The 18718-nt window shown below is 39.5% G+C and overlaps 1 protein-coding gene across 5 annotated transcripts in view; it reads left to right on the forward strand.

The window, feature by feature from the left end:
• Nucleotides 1-18718, forward strand: part of PIK3CB (phosphatidylinositol-4,5-bisphosphate 3-kinase catalytic subunit beta) — a 187984-nt gene that overhangs the window by 45889 nt on the left and 123377 nt on the right. The gene's annotated exons all lie outside the window — the stretch shown is intronic.

Genomic DNA, 18718 nt, shown 5'->3' on the forward strand with positions numbered 1-18718 from the left:
TTTCCTGTTTTGTTTTTTTCTTTTTTTAAGATTCTATTTATTTGGCAAAGAAAGAGAGATAGTGAGAGAGGGAATACAAGCAGGGGGAGTGGGAGAAGAAGCCTTCCTGCCGAGCAGGGAGACCAGTCGATCCTGGGATCGTGACCTGAGCTGAAGGCAGATGCTCAACCACTAAGCCACCCAGGTGCCCCTTTTCCTGTTTTGTTTAGTTTTGTTTTGTTTTAAAATATCAAGGCCACAACCTTAATACGGTCTACCAGAATCTAGATGTAGCTAGCTTCTCCAGTATCATTCTGCCTCTGTTTCCTGCCTCTTCATGTTCCTTTCAAGGCTGTATTTGAATTCCTCAAGTGTTTGAGGTTTCTTAGGTTTTTGGATATGTTCTCTCTCACTTTGCCTAGCGAATTTTCTCTCTTTTTTAAAGTCTGTGTTAAAGTATCCCCTTTTCTTAGCATTCTTTCATTTAAATTCATTCAAATTCATATACTTCATGCCTCTTAGAGTAATTCTATTATTTATTAAAAATATAGTAATTCTAGTCAGATGACTAGTCTGGGGGAAAAAGAAGGCTGTAAATATGTTCATTTCTACCAGGAGATTTAAAAATGCATTGTGAGAGCGCCTGGATGGCTCATTTGGTTGAGCAGCTGTCTTTGGCTCAGATAATGATCCTGGAATCCTGGGATCAGGTCCCGCATTGGGCTTCCTGCCTAACAGGGAGTCTGCTTCTCCCTCTGACCATCTCCCCCTCATGCTTTCTCTCTCTCTCAAGTAAATACATTTTCTCTCTCCCAAATAAATACATAAAGACATTAAAAAAAAATGCATCGTGGGAGCTCCTGGGTGGCTCAGTGGGTTAAAGCCTCTGCCTTTGGCTCAGGTCATGATCCCAGTGTCCTGGGATCAAGCCCTGCGTCAGGCTCTCTGCTCTGCAGGGAGCCTGCTTCCCCCTCCTCTCTGCCTACTTGTGATCTCTGTCAAATTAATAAAAAAATTAAAAAAAAATGCATTGTGAAAAGTAATAAACAAGGAAGAAAGCTGTTGAGTTTAAATAGGAATGAATAATTTTCTGGTATCGTAAATATAGCCTCATCAGTGTTGTTCCCCCATTCCTCTTCATAATTCTGTTTTCTCTTTGGTTGGAGTAGGATGAGAGGAAAATACAGTTGTAGAATAGGCAGATCATTGGACTCAGTGTGACTGAGGGGAGGGCATGTGGTTTTTAATCATGGCCTTGCAGCTACCTAAACTACGTGTTTGACTAAATTAGTGAAGTCCGATTTGCTCTGAGAGCATGAAAATGAATAATGGCTCAAACGCAATAGAAGTCTATTTGTTGCCCATGGAATAATCTAAGGTGGTTGGTTCTCTTTGGTGGGTGGCTCTCTTCCAGGTGGTTTCTTCCATCTCTTGACTCTTCATCCTTTATGACCAGTGAAGAGGAAAGAGAAGGTGTAGGCGGCAAAACAATTTTCTTAAAATCCCGCACCTAAAGTGGTACAGGTCATTTCCACTCAATATTCCACTATGGAGAACTTAGTAGGTGAGTCTCCTTATTTCTCTTCCTCTCCCACTGCCCCACCCCTGCTCATGCTATCTCCGTCTCTCTCAAATAAATAAATAAAATCTTAAAAAAAGGGAAAGGATATCAAATTAACTTATTTAAATATTCTGCCTTTTCTTTGGAAAAATAAGAATTTAAGATAATTTGTAAACATTTAAGGAAGTTGACTACAGCTTATAAATTTGGAGTCTAGTTTCAGCAGTTATGATTAAAGGAAGTTGTCTTGACAGTTTTTGTAACTGAAGTTTTGATAGATCAAAGTTGGGTGATGGAATTTTCATTTTTATATAAAGACATTTTTATTTTTATTTTTATTTATTTATTTATTTGACAGGCAGAGATCACAAGTAGGCAGAGGCAGGCAGAGAGAGAGTGGGGAAGCAGGCTCCCCGCCGAGCAGAGAGCCTGATGTGGGGCTCAATCCCAGGACCCTGAGATCATGACCTGAGCCAAAGGCAGAGGCTTTAACCCACTGAGCCACCCAGGTGCCCCATAAAGACATTTTTAAAAACTCATTAAGATTACCTCATTTTGGGGGGAATTGATAGCAACATTAAGATTATCATAGGTAATTTAATTTTAGCTTTTAGTTCTCAGTTCCATTTAAATTTCAGTAGAATTTTGGTTTGAAGATGGTTGTAATTCCAGAGATTTACTGGTTTGCTAATATTCTGAAGCTATTTGTATGTAAGAAGATATTTCTTATAAAAATACCCTTGTGAAGCTGGAGCAAATAATTCTAAAATTTGTATGGAGCCAGAAGAGACCCCGAATTGCTAAGGAAATGTTGAAAAACAAAAACAAAACTGGCGGCATCACGTTACCCGATTTCAAGCTTTACTACAAAGCTGTGATCACCAAGACAGCGTGGTACTGGCATAAAAACAGACACATAGACCAGTGGAACAGAGTGGAGAGCCCAGATATGGACCCTCAACTCTATGGTGAAATAATCTTCGACAAAAAAGGAAAAAATATTCAATGGAAAAAAGACAGTCTCTTCAATCAATGGTGCTGGGAAAACTGGACAGCGATATGTAGAAGAATGAAACTCGACCATTCTCTTACACCGTACACAAAGATAAACTCGAAATGGATAAAAGACCTCAACGTGAGACAGGAATCTATCAGAATCCTAGAGGAGAACATAGGCAGTAACCTCTTCGATATCAGCCACAGCAACTTTTTTCAAGATATGTCTCCAAAGGCCAAGGAAACAAAAGCAAAAATGAACTTTTGGGACTTCCTCAAGATCAAAAGCTTCTGCACAGCAAAGGAAACAGTCAACGAAACAAAGAGGCAACCCACGGAATGGGAGAAGATATTTGCAAATGACAGTACAGACAAAAGGTTGATATCCAGGATCTATAAAGAACTTCTCAAACTCAACACACACAAAACAGATAATCATATCCAAAAATGGGCAGAAGATATGAACAGACACTTCTCCAACGAAGACATACAAATGGCTATCAGACACATGAAAAAATGTTCATCATCACAAGCCATCAGGGAGATTCAAATTAAAACCACATTGAGATACCACCTGACACCAGTTAGAATGGCCAAAATTAGCAAGACAGGAAACAACGTGTGTTGGAGAGGATGTGGAGAAAGAGGAACCCTCTTACACTGTTGGTGGGAATGCAAGTTAGTGCAGCCACTTTGGAGAACAGTGTGGAGATTCCTGAAGAAATTAAAAATAGAGCTTCCCTATGACCCTGCAATTGCACTGCTGGGTATTTACCCCAAAGATACAGATGTAGTGAAAAGAAGGGCCATTTGTACCCCAATGTTTATTGCAGCAATGGCTACGGTCGCCAAACTGTGGAAAGAACCAAGATGCCCTTCAACGGATGAATGGATAAGGAAGATATGGTCCATATACACAATGGAGTATTATGCCTCCATCAGAAAGGACGAATACCCAACTTTTGTAGCAACATGGACGGGACTGGAAGAAATTATGCTGAGCAAAATAAGTCAAGCAGAGAGAGTCAAGTATCATATGGTCTCACTTATTTGTGGAGCATAACAAATGACATGGAGGACATGGGGAGATGGAGAGGAGAGGGAGTTGAGGGAAACTGGAAGGGGAGATGAACCATGAGAGACTATGGACTCTGAAAAACAACCAGAGGGTTATGAAGGGGCGGCGGGGGGGGCGGGGGGGTTGGGAGGTTGAGGGACCAGGTGGTGGGTAATGAGGAGGGCACGTACTGCATGGAGCACTGGGTGTGATGCCAAAACAATGAACACTGTTATGCTGTAAATAAACAAATAAAAATAAATAAATTAAAAAAAAATACCCTTGTGAAAAATACATATTTAAGAAGATGTTATGTATTTATGTGTATTTTAAAAAAAAAATGAATTAACTCTTGGCTATAGTAGTGTAATTTGACCTGTCTCTGTTTTAAAGATTTTCTTTATTTACCTGAGAGAGAGCGAGAGCGTGAGGGAATGCACATGCCCAAGGGTGTAGGCAGTAGCAGAGAAAAGCAGACTCCCGGCTGATCAGGGAGCCTGAGGTAGGGCTGCATCCCAGGATGCTGAGATCATGACCTGAGCCGAAAGCAGTTGCTTCAACTGAGCCACCCAGGTGCCCCTGTAATTTGATTTCTTAATCTAATAGATTATATTCTAATTATCTATTAGATAATAGATACATCCCAAAACATAGTGGTATAAAACATCCATTTTGTTATGCCCTTCTGTGGTCAAGAATTTGGACAAGGCACAGCAGGGTCTTGATGTCTCAGGTCTATGATATCTGGACCTCAAGTGAAGAAACTCATAATCTGAGGGCTGGAGTCAGGAAGACCTGTTCACTCAGAAATCTGGCTGTTGGTGCTGGCAGTCAGTGGGGATTGGTCAGACCGCCCACACGTGGCTTTTAGAATGACCATCTCACAAGCATGGGTCTTAATTGATGACAGGTGGAAATTACCAGGTTTGTTTTTTTTTAATTTTTTAAAATTTAAATTCAATTAATTAACATATAACGTATATTAGTTTCAGAGGTAGAGGTCAGTGATTCATCAGCCCTTTTAAAAAAAAGATTTATTTATTTATTTATTTGAGAGAGGGCAAAAACAGAAGCAGGGAGGAGGGTCAGAGGGAGAGGGAGAAACAGACTCCCAGCTGAGCCGGGAGCCTGATGGGGGTCTCCATGTGGGGCTCCGTCCCAGGACCTGGAGATCATGACCTAAGCCAAAGGTAGAGACTTAATCACTCAGGTGCCCCTCATCAGTCTTATATAATACCTGGGGTTTGTTACATCAGATTCCCTCCTTGATGTCCATCGCCTAGTTATTCCATCCATGCCCTGCCCCCCAGCAACCCTCAGTTTGTTTCCTGTGATTAAGAGTCTCCTATGGTTTGTCTCCCTCTCCAGTTCCTTCTTGTTTCTTTTTTCCTCTCTTCCCCTTTGATCCTCTGCCTTGTTTCTTAAATTCTAATATGAATGAGATCATATGATAAAATTGACTTATTTCGCTTAGCATAATACCCTCTAGTTCCATCCACGTTGTTGCAAATGGCAAGAGTTCATTTTTCTGGTGCCTGAGAGGTGTTCCATTGTGTATATATATACCATATATTCATATGTGGATGAACATCTAGGCTGTTTCCATAGTTTGGCTATTGTGGGCATTGCTGCTATAAACACTGGTGTGCACGTGCCCCTTCGGATCACTACATTTGTATACATTTGTATCTAAATACCGACTAGTGCAATTGCTGGCTAGTAGGGTAGCTTTATTTTCAACTTTTTTTTTTTTTTAATTTTTTATTTATTTGACAGAGAGAAATCACAACTAGGCAGAGAGGCAGGCAGAGAGAGAGGAGGAAGCAGGCTCCCTGCGGAGCAGAGAGCCCGATGTGGGGCTCGATCCCAGGACCCTGGGATCATGACCTGAGCCGAAGGCAGAGGCTTTAACCCACTGAGCCACCCAGGCGCCCCTATTTTCAACTTTTTGAGGATCCTCCATGCTGTTTTCCAGAGTGGCTGCACCAGCTTACATTCTCACCAATGAGGCTAGGTCTGTGTTGAACAAAACTACCAATTTCTTAAACCTAGGTCCAGATACGAGTATACCATTACCATGCTTTATTTAATTGGCCGAAGAGAGAGAGCTCAGGTAAAAGGAAAGAGCATAGTCCTCAGTTCTCAGTAGAAGGAAAAAAAAAGTGAAGAATAGTAGGAAGTTAGAGGAGAAATAAAGAAGGAATAGAAGTAAAGGAATTTGGGGGCCTTTTAAAAAATCATTACAGGTCACTAGGCAGAACTCTTTATCATGTAATTACAGTGTTTTGCAGCTAGGTTTTATGTTTATTTTATTTATTTATTTTTAGTTTAAGATTCTATTTTATTTATTATTTTTATTGAGAGAGAGAGCAAGAGTGAACACAAGCAGTGGGGAAGGGCAGAGATGAGAGGAAGGAGCAGACTCGCCACTAAGCAGTTAGCCTCACATAGGGCTTGATCCCAGGACCCCGAGACCATGACCCATTGAGCAAAGGCAGACACTTAACTGACTGAGCCACCCAAGCACCCCAGATTTTATTTATTTGAGATAGAGAGTACATGGGTACAGAGCAGGGGGAAGGACAGAGGGAGAGGGAGAAACAAACTCCCTGCTGAGTAGGGAGCCAGATGCTGGCCTGGATTCCAGAAGCCTGAAATCATTATCTGAGCCCAAGGCAGACAGATGCCCAACCTACTGAGCTACCCAGGCACCCTGGCAGCTAGTGTTTAAATATTCCATTAGATTGTTTGGTTTCTTAAAGCTTTCTTTCATTGCTGATGTTTTAGCCATTCCATTTTAAATTCTTTGAGAGTATTCCCTCAGTTTCCAGATGGTGTCATTTTTGAAGCTGAGAAATATTCAAATGAACCTCAATAGTACTTTAACTTTATTCTTCTTCTTCTTTTTTTTTTTTAGAGATTTTATTTATTTACTTGACAGAGAGAGATCACAAGTAGATAGGGAGGCAGGCAGAGAGAGAGAGAGAGAGAGAAGCAGGCTCCCTGCCGAGCAGAGAGCCCGACACGGGACTCGATCCCAGGACCCTGAGATCATGACCTGAGCCGAAGGCAGCAGCCTAACCCACTGAGCCACCCAGGTGCCCCACTTTATTATTCTTTTTTTAAAGATTTCATTTATTAATAGAGAGAAGGAGAGCACAAGTGGGGGGAGGGGCAAAAGGAGGGGGAGAATCAGGCTCCTTGCTGAGCAGGGAGCCTGATGTGGGGCTTGATCCCAGGACTCTGGGATCATGACCTGAGTGGGAGGCAGATGCTTAACCGACTATACCACTCAGGCACCCGGTAACTTTTCCTTTAATAATAATAAAAAAAGATGAAGAGGAAACGTATAGGTTGGTTTTAAGAGCTGATAAAATCAGGAAACATATTTTTGTTTCGTTTTTGTATTAGTGATATGAAATTGATACTGACATTTTCCATTTTATTTTCTCTCATTCATTTATGATAGTAAGTGATGTGGGTAGTATAAATGAATAAAATGAAAATCACACTCCATAAGAAAACAGTATTTTATTTCATTTTATTTATTTTATAATACTTCATTTATTTGAGAGAGAAAGAGTGCGAACAGGGGGAAGGGTTACAGGGAGAGGGAGAAGCAGGCTTCGCACTGAGCAGGGAGCCCTGTTTGCTGCTGTATCCCAGGGCCCTGGGGTCATGACCTGAGCCAAAGGCAGATGCTCAATGACTGAGCCACCCAGGTGCCTCCAAAACAGTATTTTAAATGGTATATTAAGAAGAGAAGAGAAAAAAATAATGTTGTTTCAACACCAACAAATAGGACAACCTTAAAGAAATAGATAAATTCCTAGAACCATATAATCAACCAAGACTGAATGAATCATGAAGTAGAAAACCTGAATAGACAGATTACTGGTAAGGAGAATGAGTCAATAACTAAAAACCTCCCAGCAAACAACATTCTAGACCAGATGGCTTCACTGGTGAATTCTACCAAACATTTAAAGAAGAATTAATACCAGTCCTTCTCAGCCTCTTCCCAAAAAACAGAAGAGGAGGGAACTCTAACAAACTCATTTTATGAGATCAACTTTATACTGACACCAAAACCAGACAAGGGCCCCCAAGAAAAGAAAATTATAGGCCAATATTCCTGATGAACATAGATTTTAAAATGCTCGTTGTAATATTAACAAACTGGGGTGCCTGGGTGGCTTAGTCGGTAAATGTCTGCCTTTGGCTCAGGTTGTGATCCTAGGGTCCTGGGATTGAGCCCCAGAAAACTGGACAGCGACATACAGAGGAATGAGATTGGATCCCTGTATTAGACCATAGACAAAAATTAACTCAATACAGATTAAAGACGTGAACTTAAGACCCGAATCCATAAATTCTTAGATGAAAACGTGGTAAGCCCTCCTACTTTGATTTTGGCAGTGATATTTTGGATTTTATGATGAGTTTTTTGGATTGGACACCAAAAGCAAAGGAAAAAGGTGAAAATAAATGGGACTAAATCAAACTAAGAAACTTCTATACAGTAGAGGAAACCATCAATAAAATGAAAAGGCAGGGTGCCTGGGTGGCTCTGGGTTAAGCCTCTGTCTTTGGTTCAGGTCATGATCTCAGGGCCCTGGGATCCAGCCCTGCCTGGGTCTCTTTGCTCAGCAGGGAGGCTGCTTCCTGCTCGCTCTCTCTGCCTGTGTCTGGGCCTACTTGTGAGTTCTCTCTCTGTCAAATAAGTAAATAAAATCTTAAAAAAAAAAAAAAATCCCCGAGGGAAACTTACGTTTCCTGAAAAAGGAAAAAAAAAAAAAAGGCAGCCTACCAAATGGGAGAAAATATTTGCAGAGGGTTTAATATTCAAAAGATACAAAGAACCCATACAAGTTAATAGACACCCCCCCACCGCCACCAGGTGGCAGATATCTGAATAGATAGATATTTTTCCAGAGAAGACCTGCGGATGTCTCACAGGTATTTGAAGATTTGCCCAGTATCACTAACCATCAAAGAAATTAAAATAAAAACCACACGATAATCACCTCACCCTGTTAGATACCTTGTTGGTATCAAAAAGACAGGCAGTAATGAATATTGATGAGAATGCAGAGAAAAGGGATCCCTTGTGTAGTGCTGATAGAAATGTAAATTGGTGGAACCATAATGGAAAATAGTGTGGAGATTGCTTCTAAAATTAAAAATAGAGAACTAGGGGCGCCTGGGTGGCTCAGTGGGTTAAGCCTCTGCCTTCAGCTCGGGTCATGGTCTCAGGGTCCTGGGATCGAGCCCCATGTCGGGCTCTCTGCTCAGCCAAGAGTCTGCTTCCTCCTGTCTTCCTGCCTCTCTGCCTGCTTGTGATCTCTCTGTTAAATAAATCTTTAAAAAAAAAAAAATAGAGAACTACTGTCTGATCCAGCAATCCCACTTCTGGGTATTTATCTGAAGGAAACAAAAAATAGTAACTGAAAAAGATGTCTGCACCCCTCTGTTCATTGTAACATTGTTTACAATAGCCAAGATGTAGAAGCAGCCTAAGTTTCCATTGATGGATGAATGGATAAAGAAGTTACGGTGTGTACACACACACACACACACACACACACACACACAGGAATATTATTCAGCCATAAAAAAAAGGAAGTCTTACCATTTGCAACAACATGGATAGACCTTGAGGGCATTATGCTAAGTGAAATAATTCAGAGAAAGACAAATACTGTATGATGTCCTTCTTCTCCCAGTCACGTGTGTGATATGGTGTCTTAAAAAGTGTAAGTAACTAATAAATATTTATTAATTTGAATTCCGATTTTTTTCCCTGTCTTTTCTCTTGATCAAGGCCTAGCGCTGAGATGACACTATCAGCCTGCCTCTACTGATTTACCATGTCCTCTAGATAGAATAGGCAGTGAAAGAAGAGGGCTGGCACCAACCTCTTCAATTTTTCCTGGCTTTTAAGATTTATTCAAACTCTGTTTACTGTCAGTAGTGAAGAGGAAATGAAAGACAGAAGCATTTTGTCATTCATGGCTAGATAGTTTAGGAGGATAATTTTCTCCGAAGAAAAGCATTTAAACAGACAAACAAATACTTGCATAGACCAAAGTTAAATTAGTATCTAAAGTAGTAATCCTGAAATGGCTTGGGAGAAATGCCAGCTTTTTAGGATGCTGTTTGAATTTCTGTGTATTACAACTTATTTTCATAACAACGACAGAACTAAAAGGTTTGGAGCCTGGAATAGTTCTTTTTTCTACAGCTGTAAAGCTATTTAAAATTCTTCTCATGTTACTGTTTGCCATCCAGATGGCTTTTGGCACTGACTCAGTTCCTAGATGTGAGGGCTGTTGGTTAGTTACTCACCAGCATCACCATACACTTGTACAGTTTGGCTCATGACTCACTCACACAGCACTTAACATGTGGGTATCCTTTGCTCGATACAGTCATTTCTGATTGTTACTATGTCACTTGTTATAAATAGGTACCAGAATTGATAGGATAACATTTCTGGGATGAAGATGGTTGATATCCCCCTCCCCCACCAAAAGGAAAAGACACCAAGTGAGTCTTTCGGACCCCCATTGCCTCTGTATTGAGAAACAGAGGTTGTCTAGATGAAACTTTTGTCTAAAATATGTATTTGCATGGTAGATCCAAAAGTATATCCAGTAAACCAGAATTATTTACTTTATGCCTGCATTATTAGCTGAAATGATTAAAAAACAAAAAAGAACTTTTCTCAGAAGTGAGAGTTGAGATGAGAGGTTAGGGAGACAAAGGGGTTTGTTACCTGAAAGGAACACCCAAGGCGGCTCTGAATGCAGTGTTCTGTTGCAGTGTTCTGTTTCTTGACCTGGACAGTGGTTCGCTTTACAGTAGGTGTTTGCTTTATAGTAACTCATTGCATACTTACTTTTTTTGCGTGAGCTTTTTTTTATTTTAAACAATATGTTTAAAAATAGAAAATACTTACCCATCATGTACAAGAATTCCCTCAGCAGTATCTTCAAAGGATAAAGAAAGTCACCGTATTTTGAACTAGATAATCGTTTGTAAGTCTTTGTCTTACTAGTTTTATCTATTTAGTAAAATAATCAGTGTTACCCTAAAACATGGTTATGGTCAACAGTGATTTAAATAGGTTTAACAATTAGTCCCCATGCCCAAAATACCATTCATTTGGACATGGAAGAGAAGGCACAGAGTGAGGAGAGAGCATTGTGGGGATGAAATATATCTTTCTTGGAAATGTATATCCAATTTGAGCAATTTATTGTCTTTCTTGTTGATAAACGGGATCGAATATTTAGAAGAAAGGAGGGCAGACAAAAAACACTGAAAAAATTAATTAGCATTACTTAATAAAAATTAATATTTGGGGTGCCACAGTGGCTCAGTCCTTTGGCAGTCTGTGTTCAGCTCAGGTCATGATCCTAGGGTCCTGGGGTCCAGGATCCAAGCCCTGCATTGGGTTCCCTGCTCAGTGGGGAGTTTGCTTCTCCTTCTCCCTCTGCCCCTCCACACAATTCATGCTTTCACTCTCGGTTGCGATCTCTCTCTAACTCAAACAAGTAAGTCTTAAAAAAATTAATATTTGTATCAAAGACATTTATTTTCTGAAGATTTATTTACTATTTTTTAAAGATTTACTTATTTTAGAGAGAAAGAGAATGTGAGCGCACATGTGAGTGGGGGGAGGGGTAGAGGGAGAGAGAGAATCTCAGGTGGACTCCCTGCTGAGCCCCATGTGGGGCTCTATCATGACCCTGAGATCATGACCTGAGCTGAAACCCAGAGTCAGACACTCATCCAGATGAGCCACCCAGGTGCCCCAAGATCATTTATTTTAAAAGAGTATCTTAAACAGGTTAGCACTTTATTTTTGAAAAATGGGATAAGATTTTTATTTTTTTATAATCTCTATAGGAAATTATTAACATTCTTTAGACTTAGGAATCTGCTGAATTAAAACTTTTTTTTTTTTAAGATTTTATTTATTCATTTGACAGAGAGAGATCACAAGTAGGCAGAGAGAGAGAAGGGGGAGGAAGCAGGCTCTCTGCTGAGCAAAGAGCCCGATGTGGGACTCGATTCAAGGACCCTGAGATCATGACCTGAGCCAAAGGCAGAGGCTTAACCCACTGAGCCACCCAGGCTCCCGAATTAAAACTTTTTCATCAGCCCATTTTGTCTGAAGAAATAATATCCAAGAGTGTCTCCTTCCCCCATTGAAATTCCACTGTTCTGTCTAAATTTATGTTTAAACCTTCACCTAATAATAATGACTTTTAAAAAGTTGTTGGGAATGTGGGAATTATTTAAAATTCTCTAGTGCCTTTTAAGTGAATATAGCTAATTTATATAGCTTGTTTCTTTAAAAAAAGGTTTTTTTTTGTTTTTTGTTTTTTTTTAAAGTAGGCTCTGTGTCCATTGTGGGGCTTAAATCACTGAGATCAAGAGTCATATGCACTACCTACTAAGCAAGCCAGGTACCCCAGTGCAGCTTGTTTCAAACATTATTTGTTCAGTGATTATCAGTGGAAGGTGGAAGAAAAATGTAGGTAAATGGCATGAATTGTAGAGCACCCTGTAGTTTGGTGTTCTCCATAAGTTTTGGGATACATTGCATTTTTTTGAAAAATGTAATTTAATTTTTATTCCAGTATAGTTAACACACAGTGTCAGTATACAAATAGTGATTCAACAATTTTGTACATCACCAGTGCACATCTCAACAAGTGCTCTCCTCTTGAACCCTATCACCTATTTTACCCATCCTCCCACCCACCTCCTCTCTGGTAACCAGTTTGTTCTCTGTAGTGAAGAATCTGTTTCATGGTTTGTTTTTCTCTCTCTCTCTCTCTTATTTCCTTTGGTCATTTGTTTTGTTTCTCAAATTCCACATATGAGTGAAATCATGTGGCATTTGTCTTTCCTGACTGACATATTTTGTTTAGTATTATGCTCTATAGTTCCATCCGTGTTGTTGCAAATGGCAAGATTTCATTCTTTTTAATGGCTGAATAATACTCCATTGTGTATATATACCATCTCTTTATCCATTCATATATCAGTGGACACTTGGACTGTTTCTGTTGTCTTGGCTGTTGTACATAATGCTGTTATAAACAGGGGTGCATGTTCCTTTGACTTGGTGGTTTTGTATTATTTGGGTGAATACTCAGTAGTGTGATTACTGGATCATGGGGTGGTTCTATTTTTAATGTTTTGAGGATTCTCTGTACTCTTTTCCTGAGTTCCTGGACCAGTTTGTATACTCACCAGCAGTGCACGAGGTTTCCTTTTTCTCCACACCCTCATCAACACTTGTGATTTCTTGTAATGTTGATTTTAGCCATTCTGACAGGTATGAGGTGACATCTTATAGTTACGATTTGCATTTCCCTGATGATGAGTGATGTTGAGCATCTATCTTTTCATGTGACTTTTGGCCATCTGTATGTCTTCTTTGGGGAAATGTTCATGTCTTTTGCCCATTTTTAAATTGGATTATTTGTTTTTTTGGGTTGAGTTCCTTATAGACTATTCTAACCCTTTATCAGATATGTCATTTGCAAATACCTGCTTACATTCTACAGGTTGCCTTTTAGTTTTGTTAATTGTTTTCTTCACTCTGCATATTGTGATGTAGTCCCAATAGTTTGTTTTTTTTTTTTTTTTTAATTTCTCTTTCCTTCTGGAGAAATATCTAGAAAAATGTCACTGTGGCTGATGTAAGAGAAATTACTGCCTGTGTTCTCTTCCAGGGCTTTTATGGTTTCAAGTCTCACATTTAGGTCCTTAATCCATTTTGAGAATTTATGTTTGTGTATGGTGTAAGAAAGTGGTTCAGTTCCATTCTTTTGCATATAGGTATCCAGTTTTCCCAATACCATTTGTTGAAGAGACTTTTACCCATTGTATAATCTTGCCTCCTTTGTCGAAGATTAAGACTATATAATTGTGGGTTTATTTCTGGGTTGTCTGTTGTATTCCATTGATCTATGTGTAATATTTTCCAAACAAAACCAAGAATGCTTTTTGAATACTGATTCTGTTAGTACACAGAGTATGCTATGCTATGGAATTTCTTTAAAGGAAAAAATAATGGCAGCATTATTAAAATTGAAAAAATTAAATTGAATTATATTGATTAAATTTGAAATTAAAAATTGAAATTAAAACTAATTGAATTGGGGTGCCTGGGTGGCTCCATGGGTTAATGCCTCTGCCTTTGGCTCAGGTCATGATCCCGGGGTCCTGGGATCAGGCCCCGCATCAGGCTCTCTGCTCATCAGGGAGCCTGCTTCCCTTCCTCTCTCTCTGCCTACTTTTGATCTCTGTCTGTCAAATAAATAAATAAAATCTTAAAAAAAACGAATTGAATTAAATTAAAATTGAAATTAAAGTTGAAATTATTAAAATTGGTATTGAAAAAATTAAAATTGAAAAAATAACTGTGATCATTTCCTTTTTTTTAACTTTTTAAAAACTTTTTATTTATTTATTTGACAGACAGTGATCACAAGTAGGCAGAGAGCCTAGCAGGGAGAGAGGAAGGGAAGTAGGCTCCCTGCTGAGCAGAGAGCCAGATGTGGGGCTCAATCCCAGGACCCTGGGATCATGACCTGAGCCGAAGACAGAGGCTTTAACCCACTGAGCCTCCTAGGTGCCCCTGTGATCATTTCTAATGTAACATAAATGACATAGCGTTCTGTGAAGTCTACTTAGGGCATTCCATTAACTGTTAAGTTTTAGTTAATTTAAACTTACTTCAGATGAGTATTTGAAATTAGAATGTGTTTGGAACTCTCTTCTTAGAAAGTAGGATTTTATTATGGAGATTTAAGTGTTTAAAATTTAAGTGTATGGAGATTTAAGTGTTTAAGTCTTTTGGAGGTTTAAGTGCTCTATTTGTAAAAAAAAAAATTTATTTATTTATTTGACAGACAAAGATCACAAGTAGGCAGAGAGGCAGGCAAAGAGAAAGGGGGAAGCAGGCTCACTGCTGAGCAGGGAGACCGATGCGGGGCTCGATCCCAGGACCCCAGGATCATGACCTGAGCCAAAGGCAGAGGCTTAACCCACTGAGCCACCCAGGCACCCCTTTAAAAAATAGTTTATTTTGAAACTAATATAATATGTTAACTAACTAAGTAGAATTATTTTTTTTAAGTTTTTATTTATTTATTTGACAGAGGCAGTGAGAGAGGGAACACAAGCATGGGGAGTAGGAGAGGGAGATAGTGATCTTCAAATGTGTACAGCCCCTTTCAGTGCTAATTTTTTCTTTTTTAAAGATTTCATTTATTTATTTGAGAGACAGAATGAGTGAGAGAGAGAGCACACAAGCAGGGGCAGAGGGAGAGGAAGAGGGAGAAGTAGGCACCCCTGCTGAGCGGGTAGCCCAACTCCAGGCTCAATCCCAGAACCCAGGGAACGTGACCTGAGCCAGAGAGAGATGCTTAACTGACTGAGCCACCCAAGTATCCCAGTGCTAATGTTTTTTATGAACATTCACTTATCTTCTAGTTATATCATACAATTAAACAAATTAATATTAGGTAAATAATATTGCATTTAATTTTTGTTTTAAGATTTAAAATAATTTGGGGGGCACCTGGGTGGCTCAGTGGGTTAAAGCCTCTGCCTTCGGCTCAGGTCGTGATGCAGGGTCCTGGGATTGAGCCCCACATGGGGCTCTCTGCTCCGCCAGGAGCTGCTTCCTCCTGTCTCTCTGCCTGCCTCTCTGCCTACTTGTGACCTCTGTCTATCAAATAAATAAATAAAATCTTTTAAAAAAACGTTTTAAAAGATTTAAAAAATTTTTAACGTTATTTCCGCACCCAGTGTGGGCCTCAAACTCAAAACCCTGAGATCAAGTGTTCCTTGCTTCACCAAGAGAGCTAGCCAGGCACCCCTGTTGCATTTAATTTTTTAAAAAATTGTCTTTCATCTCTCTTAAAATTTCTTCCATAATTTTGCAGAGTAGTTTTTGGTTAAACTTGTTCATCTGTAAGTTTATATTGGCTTCTGCTTATGATTTGATTTAAAAAAGTGTAAAATCTAATGGCTCTGATGACATATTCCTAGGGAGACTGAGAATGTTTAAATCCTTTCCTCTTTTTCTGCCAGTGAACAATTGACAGGATATAGGCTTATAATTACAGTATGAGGGTTTTAGTTGAGCAGATTGTCATTGCTGTAGTTCCATGCCCTCTGATAGCTTCCTGGAAGAGTTGTTTTCATAGTTGTGTCATGCTTGTCCTCATGCTTTGATCATTGCCTGCATGTTCAAACAGAAGAGTGATGCAAGATTGGGGATTCTGTGGGGCTAGGTACCCCTGGGAAGGACACTTCTTTTAAAGGGAAAAGGAGGGGGCATCTGGGTGGCTCAGTTAGTTAAGCCTCTGGCTCTTGGTTTCAGCTTAGGTCATGATCTCAGGGTCCTGAGTTTGAGCCCTGCATCAGGCCTCCCCACTAATCTACTGAGGATCCTCTTTTCCTCTGTCTCTGCTTCTGCTCACAGGCACGAATACGTACTCACTCTCTCTCTCTAAAATAAATCATTTCTAAAAAAGAGAAAAGGAAAACAAAAAATAAGGAAAAAAAGATTTTTAAAGGTATGCTAATTGCTTGGGAAAAATCTGACTTTGGTTCTAGCTCTGTTGCTGTGTCATCCTCGATAATTAATTTCTTTGGGCCTTACTTTTCTTATCTTTAAAATGAAAAGGGTTTCTGCCTTTTTTTTTAAAGGTTTATTTATTTGAGAGAGAGTGAGTGTGCAGGGGAGGGGCAGAGGGAGAAAGGAACTCAAGCAGACTGCCTGCTGAGCACAGAGCCCAATGCCCTTATGGGGCTGGATCCCATGACCCTGAGGTCATGACCTGAGCTGAAATCAAGAATTGGAGGCTCAACCTGGAGGCACTTCAGGGTTTGTGACTCTTTTTTTTTTTTTTTTTAAAGATTTTATTTACTTATTTGAGAGAAACTGGGGGAGAGAGAAAGAGAACATGTGTGGGAAGGGGCAACAGGAGGAGAACAAGCAGGCTCCCCATTGAGCAGGGACCCTGACTCGGGGCTATCCCAGAACCCTGGGATGATGACCTGAGCCAACATAGATGCTTAACTGACCAAGGCACCCAGGGGCCCCAAGGTTTGTAACTCTTAAGGCATCTCCCAAATGGAAACTCTTGAGTTAATTCTTAGGCTGGACTCATGTGTGGTGCTCCCTATGAAATAAGGTGACAACAGGAAGTCACCAGATATATTTTATATTTGAATGTGTAGCAGTAATTTTTTTTTTTCAAAATATCTACAAAAGATTTATCTGTTAGCATTTGGTTTGATACCTCAGTGATTTAGCAACCACATCACAGTTTTAATCTGATAAAGGACATGCTATTTTAATAACAGCACAGCGCATTTTGTAAGTATGCCCCCTCTCTCAGTACCTATGTACAGTTGTACATGATATTCTGAAGAGCCACAAGTTATCCTGTGGGTTTAGTTTGACCACCCCATCTGTAAGTTTGTTTACTAAGAGTCATGAAAATTAAGAGCTAGTCATACTGGCTTTATATTCCTCTGATTGTTTAAGGGGCTAAAATTTTCTTTACTTGAGCTTCTTTTACCCTTCAAGAAGTCCCCAAAGACAGCATAGCCAAATATAAGAAACATTGGTTTGCCAGTAGAAATGTATGATAAATTGTGTTCATTACTATTTTAAATACCTAGTTCAACTAGGTCTAGATAAAAACACTTCTGGGTTGGGGTGCCTGGGTGTTCCCTTTGGTCATAATCTCAGCATCCTCATATTCAGCCCTGAGTTGGCCCCACCCTCTTCGCTCAGCAAGGAGTCTGCTTGTCCTCCTCCCTCTCCTTCTGCCCTTCCCCCTGCTCATGCTCCTTCTTGCTCTCAAAAAATAAAATTAGAAAAAAAAAAAAAAAGACCATTTCTAGGTTATTACTACTTTGAGAAATAATAGGAACTGTCCTAGAGCAGTGGTTCTGAAAGTGAACAGTGTGACTTCCCTCCTGTAAGGTGTTTTTGAAATTTGTGACAGACAATTTTGTTGTCTGGGGGACTGTGACTGGGGGAAGAGCTACTTAGTAGTAGGTCATGGATTACTAGACATCCTGCAATGCATAAGACAGTTGTCTACAACAAAAAAAGTCTCATGTACAACACAGTTTTTGAATTTTCTTCCCGATAAGGTGAAAATTCTATTACTGAGCTGAGCTCTTAACCCTGTATTACATAAAAATATAATAGAAAGTATTTTTTACATGGTTTTCAAAATGTTGATGTTGAAAGATAAAGATTTAGAAAATCTGTGACACCAGTGGTGGTGTTGTAGTATTTGATCATCAGTACGGCACATCTGGATTAGTCATTTGGATTGTCATATCCATGGTGATCCTGTGTTGAGAGGCAAACCTGACAGCTTCATGTCCAAGTATTTACATATTAAGAAAAACTTTATATTTTCTTCTATTTCTCCTTTTATGTTATAGCTGGGGCATTACACAGGTTTATTTTGAAATTAGGTACATATATATAAGATACATGAATATTGTCATTTCAGGTTTTTGAAGTGTTTATATAATATTTGTTTAAAAGGCATATGGAATATGAGAGGATTGAAAACCATTCTTCTAGGTAGTATTTGGCTTAAAATACTTGAAAACCTTGAACATTGATCTAAACAAAAGTGTTTTAATTAAAGGGACACACAAGTACAACCTTCATGTTTGGCTGTAATTATATACCATATGTCTACCTGAGTGGTGTTTTATTTTGTTTTGTTTTGTGTTTGTGTTTGTGTTTGTTTTAAGTAGGCTCTGTGCCCAATGTGGGGCTTGAACTCACAACCTTGAGATCGAGAGTTCCTTGCTCCGGGCACCTCTTTGGCTCAGTTATAGAACATGTAGCTCTTGATCTGGGGGTCATGAGTTCAAGTCCCACATTGGGTGTGGAGCCTATTTTAAGGAAAAAATAGTTCATGCTCTTCTGACTGAGCCAGCCAGTTATTAGTGAATTATTTATTTATTTGGGGGGAATTACTTATTTTTTAAAGTTTTTTTATTTATTTGACAGAGATCACAAGTAGGTAGAAAGGCAGGCGGTGGGGGTT

The sequence above is a fragment of the Meles meles genome, chromosome 4 (assembly GCF_922984935.1).
Source record: "Meles meles chromosome 4, mMelMel3.1 paternal haplotype, whole genome shotgun sequence".
In the NCBI taxonomy this organism is placed as follows: Eukaryota; Metazoa; Chordata; class Mammalia; order Carnivora; family Mustelidae; genus Meles; species Meles meles.